The sequence below is a fragment of the Callospermophilus lateralis genome, chromosome 4, assembly GCF_048772815.1.
Source record: "Callospermophilus lateralis isolate mCalLat2 chromosome 4, mCalLat2.hap1, whole genome shotgun sequence".
Classification (NCBI taxonomy): Eukaryota; Metazoa; Chordata; class Mammalia; order Rodentia; family Sciuridae; genus Callospermophilus; species Callospermophilus lateralis.
Genome location: NC_135308.1, coordinates 75,053,941 through 75,064,652, shown reverse-complemented (window position 1 = coordinate 75,064,652; position 10,712 = coordinate 75,053,941). Strand labels below are relative to the sequence as shown.

General features: G+C 36.1%; 1 pseudogene; it reads left to right on the top strand.

The window, feature by feature from the left end:
* Positions 1–1,966: 1,966 nt before the first annotated feature.
* Positions 1,967–10,228, top strand: LOC143398329 (vomeronasal type-2 receptor 26-like; annotated as a pseudogene).
* Positions 10,229–10,712: the final 484 nt, after the last annotated feature.

The following is a 10,712-nucleotide window of genomic DNA, read 5'->3' as shown; positions in this document are numbered from 1 at the left end:
ATATATGTTGACAAAGATAATGAGTGATGTAATTTGGAATAAAAATTCAAAACCACTTCTAAAATTTATCCAGTGAAGATCACAAAAATTTTTGTTTTTCTACAGTAAATTGGAAAGTAATTACCCCATTCATTTGCTTCTGAAACATTTAAAATAAAATTTAGTCATGAAAATAGTAAAATGATATAATGGTATAATCAGCAATAGCAATTATATTTACTCTTGATATAAATTTGCATGATCTATAAGAAATCTTCATATACATTATAAATTGTATAATCTATCTTTTAGGGGTTGACACATGCCCAATGAAAGCAAAATAAAAACACAGACATAGAATAGAGAAATGAACATGGTTCTGGAAGATCATTTGAACTGTCTTTGTGAGTGAACTTAATAAAAATATGGGTAAATTTCAGAATTTCTAAGAGAATTTGCAAAGCAAGATTTGCATTTATATTATTACCAGGTGCTGCCAATAATTTATGTGGGCTAATGCTAGGATAAGAAAGATGATCTAGCAGCAGAATTAGAGGTATACATTTGAAGTATTAGAAGGACTATTAGATAATCAAGCAATTTAGAAATTATTTCAATAACATCTAGTAAATTAAAAATTCCACAACTGGTAATTTTATCCACTATATTTACACACATGACTACATGTATTTCATGAGCCAGAAGATACGAAATTTCTGAGAATTATTCAGAATATGGATATATATATAAACTTGGTGTACCATCTTTTTATACATTGATAAAATGCTGTATGGTCATAATTTATGAATACCTTATCAATGTACCCCTGGCAAAACTTGGAAAAGCAGAACTTTTAGTACTGGGAATGTCAGCATTAGCAGATTCCTTTACTCAAACTTGGCTCAAAATCAGCAGCACTGTCCTTCAGAGAACACCTATCACCTGAATGAGATGGTGATCAGAAGTCAAGATGGACTAAGGATAAAGGTGGGTTTTTCTTAATTTTCCAAGCAATGAAATGTATGTGTAATTTTAGAGAGGATATTACCCTCTTTTTGATAGTAAACGAAATGGGTTGGATAGGACTTGATAATATAAATCACTTTGATTGGAAGAAAATAAAAATAATATCTGATGTACATTTTAGTTTGTAGTTATGAATACATGTTATTAGATCAAAGGCTGTAAACAGATTCTCACACATAATAGATCTTAGCTGTAAACATTCCCTTGATTTCTTCTCTGTGGAGTAAATCAATTTGAAATAATTATGCTGCTAGGGAAAAGACTATATGAAAATTGAAAAGTTAATCATTCCATGATGCATACATATATCAAAATATTCCAAGCTGGGAACAGTGGAGCATGCCTATAAATCAGCATCTTGGGAGACTGAGGGAAGAGGTTTTCAAGTTCAAGACCAGCCTGGACATTTTAGGAAGACCCTCTCCCAAAATAAAATAATGAAAATGTCTGTGGATGTAGTTTTGTGGCAGAGGATCCTTGAGTTTTATCTAGTACCACGAACAAACATACAAAAAAATCCTGTTATACCCCATAAGTATATACAATTGAGCATTTTAGACATATATAACTAAATAACTGGCTCTGTGAAATGATCAGAAATGATTTTATCTAATAAAAATATTTTGGCTTATTTTTGTAGAGATATACATTGGGTAATTCCTTTTTTGTCCAACATTATACAAGGGTCCAATGTTATACAGGAGTCTAATGAAGCATCTGTACTTGACTGTACCCTTTCATACCCTTCTTCTTGATCTCTGCGACTTCCTACTTTGTTAATTGTTTGATAATAATACGAGCATTATTTATATGAAGCTTCTTGACTCATGACAACATAATTTCCACATATAGTCTATTGTACTTACATTGACCTTTCTAGAATCTATTGAGAATATAAAATTACTAGAAGTTTTCTATTATTTAAAATTTGTTTTTAATTAAATGTTTTTCTTATGAGAATATGGATACCAGGTGCAAAGTTAGAGATTTTTGATCCCTTAGAGACATATAGTAACTCTAAATGGGACAAGAGATGTAGGCTAAACAAGTGAAAGCTGGAAATAATCCCACAAACCAAAGGATGTTTACATATTAGCATATGAACATCAGGCTAAATCAAATTCTTTATAACCTTGCCCCACTCTGATTGGAGAGGCATATGTTTTGTGCACTGTTTAGGCACTTTAAGCATTGATTAGTTTTTGACAGGATTCTCAACAAAGTATATTTTTGAGGATTATAATTATATTAATATTTATCAATGTTAATAGGAAATTACCTGTTGCTTTTTCTCTGCTGGTTGTTTTCCTCTTTGTATCTCAGGACAAAAATTCTATTGTTTCATTATTTAATGAAATCTGCTTCTCCTGGCTACTATGAAAATGGGGATTTCATTACTGGTGGACTTTTTTTCCTAAGAGTGACTGATGGTGACACCAGAAGCCATTTTGGCTTTGAAGATAAATTTTATATGCCAGATTATGTTCTTGTGTAAGTATTTGACTTCTCTGAAGTGCATAAGAAGGTTTAAAAAGCAGTATAGAGCTGAGAACTATTTTACCTTGTTTAAAGTTATAGGACATGGTGATGAGAATTTTTTTAACTTATATCCATTTAAATTGGTTTATTGGAAACTACTTTTGTGTACTGCCATGGGTAATTTAGCAAAATATATTTTCCGGAAATATATCACATAATCCAAGGCAGGAAAATGTGAATTCTAAATTTAATTTCATTTACTTCATCTCTGACCTTACTTGCTCTGGCTCAAGCTGCACATAAAAAAGCCAAAACTGTAAATTTGACTGTAAATCATCAGACTGTCAGGTTAATATTTTTTAGGCACCCAATTTCTCAACATTTTCTACAGCAAACATTTCATTTATTTCTTAGATTGTCATGTGTTTTTTTTTTGACTTATCTACTTTTTTTTATTTTTTTTTTATTTTTTCATCTTCCATACATTTGATTTAAATGAGTTATGCATTTCCATTTTTACCCCAAATACAGATTGCAGAATCACATCAGTTACACATTCACAATGTTTACATAATACCATATTAGTGACTGTTGTATTCTGCTAACTTTCCTATCCCCTACTATCCCCCCTCCCCTCCCCTCTCATCTTCCCTCTCTATCTCATCTGTTGTTGTTCCATTCTCTCCCTTCCCCCCTTTCCCCTCACAATCTTGTATATGTGATTTCGTATAAAAATGAGGGTGTCCTTCCGTTTCCATGCACTTTCCCTTCTCTCTCCCTTTCCCTCCTATCACTCGTCTCAGTTTAATGTTAATATTTTCCTCATGCTCTTTTCCTCTGTTCAGTTCTTAGTTGCTCTCCTTAAATCAAAGAAGACATTTGGCATTTGTTTTTTAAGGATTGGCTAGCTTCACTTAGTATAATCTGCTCTAATGCCATCCACTTCCCTGAAAATTCAATGATTTTGTCATTTTTTATTGCTGCATAATACTCCATTGTGTATAGATGCCACATTTTTTTTATCCATTCATCTATTGAAGGGCATCTGGGTTGGTTCCACAGTCTGGCTATTGTGAATTGTGCTGCTATGAACATGGATGTGGCAGTATCCCTATAGCATGCTCTTTTAAGGTCCTCAGGGAATAGTCCGAGGAGGGCGATAGCTGGGTCAAATGGTGGTTCCATTCCCAGCTTTCGCAGGAATCTCCATACTGCTTTCCATATTGGCTGCACCCTTTTGCAGTCCCACCAGCAATGTACAAGTGTACCCTTTTCCCCACATCCTCGCCAGCACTTATTGTTGCTTGACTTCCTAATGGCTGCCAATCTTACTGGAGTGAGATGGTATCTTAGGGTGGTTTTGATTTGCATTTCTCTGACTGCTAGAGAAGGTGAGCATTTTTTCATGTACTTATTAATTGACTGTATGTCTTCTTCTGAGAAGTGTCTGTTCAGGTCCTTGGCCCATTTGTTGATTGGGTTATTTGTTATCTTATTGTTTAATTTTTTGAGTTCTTTGTATATTCTGGAAATTAGGGCTCTATCTGAAGTGTGAGGAGTAAAGATTTGTTCCCAGGATGTAGGCTCCCTATTTACTTCTTTTATTGTTTCTCTTGCTGAGAAAAAACTTTTTAGTTTAAGTAAGTCCCATTTGTTTATTCTTGTTATTAACTCTTGGGCTATGGGCGTCCTATTAAGGAATTTGGATCCTGATCCCACAATATGTAGATCGGAGCCAACTTTTTCTTCTATCAGGTGCAGGGTCTCTGCTTTGATATCAAGCTCCTTGATCCATTTTGAGTTAACTTTTGTGCATGGCGAGAGAAAGGGATTCAGTTTCATTTTGTTGCATATGGATTTCCAATTTTCCCAGCACCATTTGTTGAAGATGCTATCCTTCCTCCATTGCATGTTTTTAGCCCCTTTATCAAATATAAGAAATTTGTAATTTTGTGGATTGGTTTCTGTGTCCTCTATTCTGTACCATTGATCCACCTGCCTGTTTTGGTACCAGTACCATGCTGTTTTTGTTACTATTGCTTTGTAGTACAGTTTGAACTCTGGTATCGCTATACCTCCAGATTCGCACTTCCTGCTTAGTATTGTTTTTGCTATTCTGGGTCTTTTGTTATTCCATATGAATTTCATGATTGCTTTATCTATTTCTACAAGAAATGCCATTGGGATTTTGATTGGCATCGCATTAAACCTGTAGAGAAGTTTGGGTAATATCGCCATTTTGATAATGTTAGTTCTGCCTATCCATGAACAGGGTACATTTTTCCATCTTCTAAGATCTTCTTCTATCTCTCTCTTTAGGGTTCTGTAGTTTTCATTGTATAAATCTTTCACCTCTTTTGTTAGGTTTATTCCCAAGTATCTTATTTTCTTTGGGGATATTGTGAATGGGGTGGTTTTCCTCATTTCCATTTCAGAAGTTTTGTTGCTGATATACAGGAATGCCTTTGATTTATGCGTATTGATTTTATATCCTGCCACTTTGCTGAATTCATTTATTAACTCTAGCAGTTTCTTTGTAGACCCTTTTGGGTCTGTTAAGTATATTATCATGTCATCTGCAAATAGCGATAATTTAAGTTCTTCTTTTCCTATTTTTATGCCTTTAATTTCTTTTGTCTGTCTAATTGCTCTGGCTAGTATTTCAAGAACTAAGTTGAATAGAAGTGGTGAAAGAGGGCATCCCTGTCTAGTTCCAGATTTTAGAGGGAATGCCTTCAGTTTTTCTCCATTTAGAATGATGTTAGCCTGAGGCTTAGCATAGATAGCTTTTACAATGTTGAGGTAAATTCCTGTTATCCCTAGTTTTTCTAGTGTTTTGAACATAAAGGGATGCTGTACTTTGTCAAATGCTTTTTCTGCATCTATCGAGATGATCATATGGTTCTTATCTTTAAGTCTATTGATGTGGTGAATAACATTTATTGATTTCCGTATATTGAACCAGCCTTGCATCCCAGGGATGAATCCTACTTGATCATGGTGCACAATTTTTTTGATATGCTTTTGCATTCGATTCGCCAGGATTTTATTGAGAATTTTTGCATCTAAGTTCATTAGAGATATTGGTCTATAGTTTTCTTTCTTTGAAGTGTCTTTGTCTGGTTTTGGGATCAGGGTTATGTTGGCCTCGTAGAATGAATTTGGAAGAGCTCCTTCTTTTTCTATTTCTTGAAATAGCTTGAAAAGTATTGGTATTAATTCTTCTTTGAAGGTTTTGTAAAATTCTGCTGTATACCCATCCGGTCCTGGGCTTTTCTTAGTTGGTAGTCTTTTGATGGCCTCTTCAATTTCTTCTTTTGTTATTGGTCTGTTTAAATCGTGTGTGTCTTCCTGACTCAATCTGGGCAGATCATATGACTTAAGAAATTTATCGATATCTTCACTATCTTCTATTTTATTGGAATATAGAGTTTCAAAATACTTTTTAATTATCTTCTGTATTTCTGTAGTGTCTGTTGTGATATTGCCTTTTTCATCCCGTATGTTAGTAATTTGCGTTCTCTCTCTTCTTCTCTTCGTTAGCGTGGCTAAGGGTCTGTCGATCTTATTTATTTTTTCAAAGAACCAACTTTTAGTTTTATCAATTTTTTCAATGTTTTTTTTTGTTTCAATTTCGTTGATTTCCGCTCTGATTTTAATTATTTCTTGTCTTCTGCTATATTTGCTGTTGTTTTGCTCTTCCTTTTCTAAGGTTTTAAGATGTAGTGTGAGTTCATTTATTTGTTGGTTGTTTCTTTTTTTGAGGAATGAACTCCAGGAAATGAATTTCCCTCTTAAAACTGCTTTCATTGTGTCCCATAGATTCCGGTATGTTGTGTCTGTATTGTCATTTATCTCTAGGAATTTTTTGATTTCCTCCTTTATATCTTCTGTAACCCATTGATCATTCAGTACCATATTGTTCATTTTCCAGGTGATGCAGGATTTTTCCTTCCTTCTTTTATCATTAATTTCCAGCTTCATTCCATTATGGTCAGATATGGTGCATGGTATTATCTCCACACCTTTATATTTACTGAGAGTCGCCCTATGGCATAATATATGGTCTATCTTTGAGTAGGATCCATGTGCTGCTGAGAAGAATGTGTATCCACTTGATGATGGTTGATATATTCTATATATGTCTGTTAAGTCTAGGTTATTGATTACGTTATTAAGTTTTATAGTTTCTTTGTTCAGCTTTTGTCTAGAGGATCTGTCCAATGGCGAGAGTGGTGTGTTGAAGTCCCCCATAATTACTGTGTTGTGGTCTATTTGACTCTTGAACTTGAGGAGAGTTTGTTTTATGAATGTTGCAGCACCATTGTTTGGTGCATATAAATTGGTAATTGTTATGTCTTGTTGGTGGATGGTTCCTTTTAACAATATATAGTGTCCTTCTTTATCCCTTTTGATTACCTTAGGTTTGAAGTTGACTTTATTCGATATGAGAATGGCCACTCCTGCTTGTTTCCAATGGCCATATGAGTGGTATGATTTTTCCCAACCTTTCACCTTCAGTCTGTGAATGTCTTTTTCTATCATATGCGTCTCCTGAAGGCAGCATATTGTTGGATTTGTTTTTTTAATCCAGGTTACTAGCCTATGTCTCTTGATTGGTGAATTTAAGCCATTAACATTTAAGGTTACAATTGAAATATGGTTTGTACTTCCAGTCATGTTTATTTATTTATTTATTTTAGATTGGTTAGTTTTCCCTCTTTGGTTATTTTTCTTCCCCTTTACTGAGATACCTCCCACTGTTAGTTTTGGGCGCTATTTTTCAGTTCCTCTTCTTGTAATATTTTGGTCAAAATGTTTTGCAGTGCTGGTTTTCTGGCTGCAAATTCTTTTAGCTTTTGTTTATCATGAAATATTTTAATTTCATTGTCAAATCTGAAGCTTAGTTTTGCTGGATACAGTATTCTTGGTTGGAATCCATTATTTTTCAGTGTTTGAAATACGTTGTTCCAGGATCTTCTCGCTTTCAAAGTCTGTGATGAAAAATCAGTCGTTAACCTAATTAGTTTACCCCTAAATGTAATCTGCTTCTTTTCTCTCGTAGCTTTTAGTATTCTCTCCTTGTCCTGTATGTTAGCTATCTTCATGATTATGTGTCTTGGGGTTGGTCTATTATGGTTTTGGATGTTTGGGGTCCTGTAAGCTTCCAGGATTTGGCAATCCATTCCATCTTTCATCTCTGGGAAGTTTTCTAGTATTATCTCCTTTAGTAAGCCATCCATTCCTTTGGACTGATTCTCTGTGCCTTCTTCTATCCCAATGACTCTCAAATTTGGTTTTTTGATAAGATCCCATATCTCTTGGATAGATTGCTCGTGAGATTTCAGCATCTTTTCTGTGTTAACTATATTCTTTTCAAGTTGATAAACTTTGTCTTCATTATCTGATGTTCTGACTTCTACTTGATCTAGTCTGTTTGTAATATTCTCATTAGCGCTTTTAATCTGATTTACGGATTCTTGCATTTCTATGATTACAACTTGATTTTTTTTTAACACCTCTATCTCCTGATAAAGCTCATTCTTTACTGATTGAATTTGTGTGGTTAGTTCCTCTTCAAAATATACTTTCAATGCTTGGATTTGCTGTCTCATGTCTTCTCTAATATTCCGTTCCATCTGAATTAGGTATGCCCTGATTTCTTTCCCTGTCCAAGTTTCTGTTTCTGCTATGTCCTCTTGTACATTTAGATTGTCCTGCATTGTTTGTAACCCTTTTTTTCCTTGTTTTTTCATATTGTTCACGTTGCTATCCAGCTCTGTTTGACTGCTTTGTAACTGCTTTCTCCTATACATTTGTTTTGGCTTTGTATTTCTCTGTTGTCTCTCTTTTGTGTTGGGAGATTATGCCTAGAAATGTTGGGCTTTGTTGTGCTTTAAAGCAGATTCATTCAATTCATATAAGGCTTCTAGGTTCTGTATGCATATAATGTTTTGCTGTTTGTTCTTAGGTCTATACGTTTAGGTTAGGTGCTCTGGTGGTACGATGGTTAGTATGTCTTGGCTACTTTAGAAGATTGCTCCACTGAAGGTGGATACTACCAGGCAATTGGATCAGGGTGTTGTTAGTAGCTAGGTATTTGGGAGTCTTATAGACAGCCTCGAGATATTCACCTATTTGCATTTAGACAATTACACGCAATGGAAGATGTAATACTTGGGATGAGAGTTGGGGGGTAAGGGGATGAAGGTGCTGTTAAAAAGATAAAAGGATGGAGGGAGAGATAGATTAGAGGGGAATGAAAAGAACAATAAAACTTGAAATGGGATAGAAAGAGAGAAAGAGTAGGGGGGAAAGGATCAGGGAGAGAATAAGGTGAGAGAAAAAAAAATATATCGGCAGCATCAACCACAACAACAACAACAACAACAAAAAAAAAAAATTAAAAAAATAAAAATAAAAATAAAAATAAAAAATAAAAAATAAAAAATAAATTAAAGTCTTGGAGATCCTCCTTCTTCTCTTCCAGTAGGTGGAGCTGTGCCCTCCAAGCGGAGCGTCTGCTCTGTACCTGCCGAGAGCTATCTCTGTAGGGCATCTCCTGGGAGTCTCTCAGACTTGTCAGTCCCGAGCCATTTCAATTCTCCAGCTCTTAACCCCCTTCCTCCTGTCAGCCTGCCAGCCAGGTCCTGTTCCCCAGAAGTGATTCTCCAGAGGTCTAGTTACACTTGCAGCCCCACCGTGTGTCCCTTTTAAGCCCCAGTGCTGTGGTAAACTGGCGGCTAAGACCCTGGCGGTCACCGCTGGTGATATGGGGGCCTTGGGGTCTGGGATCCCCTCTGCTTCCCTACGGACACGACCCCGAGAAGTCAATGATGTTTCCTGGCTGCCTGTATCAGTATGGGAAGTCACGCACCTGCTAAAGTGGATTCTGCTGGGAAGGAATTCCGCCGGCCGAACTCCGATGACGTCACCTCTCTGCTATGGCGGGCCCCAGGCTCCTTGCCGGAGTGTCCGAGGGGAGGGGTGGAACTGGTCCGGCCCGGTTCGCCTCAGCTCCTGCGTCGTGGGGGCTTGGCTAAAGACTTCTTCCTGCCAAGCTGTGTCTCGGCATCTAGCGGGACCCAGTCACTTTTGCTGCGGGCGGGTGGACAGATCTGCAGCTGTGCCCGCGGTGCGCGGACTGTGGAAGGTGAATCTGGTACTCCGCGTCTAGCGGCAGGGTCCCGCTCGTCCGGGTCACATAGACGTTTTTTTAAAAAATCCTAGTAGCTCCCGGGCGGTCTCTCTTCAATGGAATTTTGCTAGGAGAATCTCCGTTGGAAGGATCCAAGAGTTATCCTTGCAACTTTATGCCCCCATCACTGGGAGTACAGTGAAAGTGCAGCCTCTCTGCCCGCCGCCATGTTGGATCCCCCTTGACTTATCTACTTTAGAAATAAAAGGAAGACTATCTCTGCATCTTTGCCGTCTAAGGATCTTACTAAGCATTATCAGCACCTGCTGGCCATGGTTTTTGCTGTAGAGAAAATCAACAAGGACCTGAATATATTGTGCAATTTGTCTCTGGGATTCCACCTCTTCAATATGGATTTCTGACTTTATTGAGATGAAGGCCATGGAGAGTTCCATGTCTTTGCTTTCAGGAGAGAGTCCTCCAGTTCCTAATTATGACTGTAGGTATGAGAAGAGAAACAAGCTCGTGGCTGTGTTAGGAGGCATTTCAATAGGAATAACAGCTCATAGTTCCCAGGTACTAAGCCTCTACAATGTCCCCCAGTAAATGAAGAATTTTGTGTTTTCTATATTTGACATAGTAATATAGTATCACAAGTCAAAATTTAATTTATACTTATGAAAAGATATGGGACTTCTTAAAAATGTACTGTTTAACTTTTATTCTCTAAAAGATATTTATTCATAGTACAAAATTTTATAATAAAGTTTCCTTTTGAAAACTTAAAATGGAGAAAAGCATATAGATAACATAACGATGACCTACCTATAATCTCACAGGCTAGAGAAAATATCCTTTTCTCTTTATTGGTGTTATCATGCACATTTTTTTCTATGAAATTATGGAGCATCATATATATTTGAGAATGTGGCAATTCTATTCACAGACTTCTTTTTACTCTTTTGTAACATGCAGTATTATGAATGTTTTTCATTTATTGTCAATTATTTATTTGCAATATCAGTTTAAGTTACAATATAATATTTTTACAAAAGTTATTTAGTCAATTTATTAGGAGCAGACATTGGAT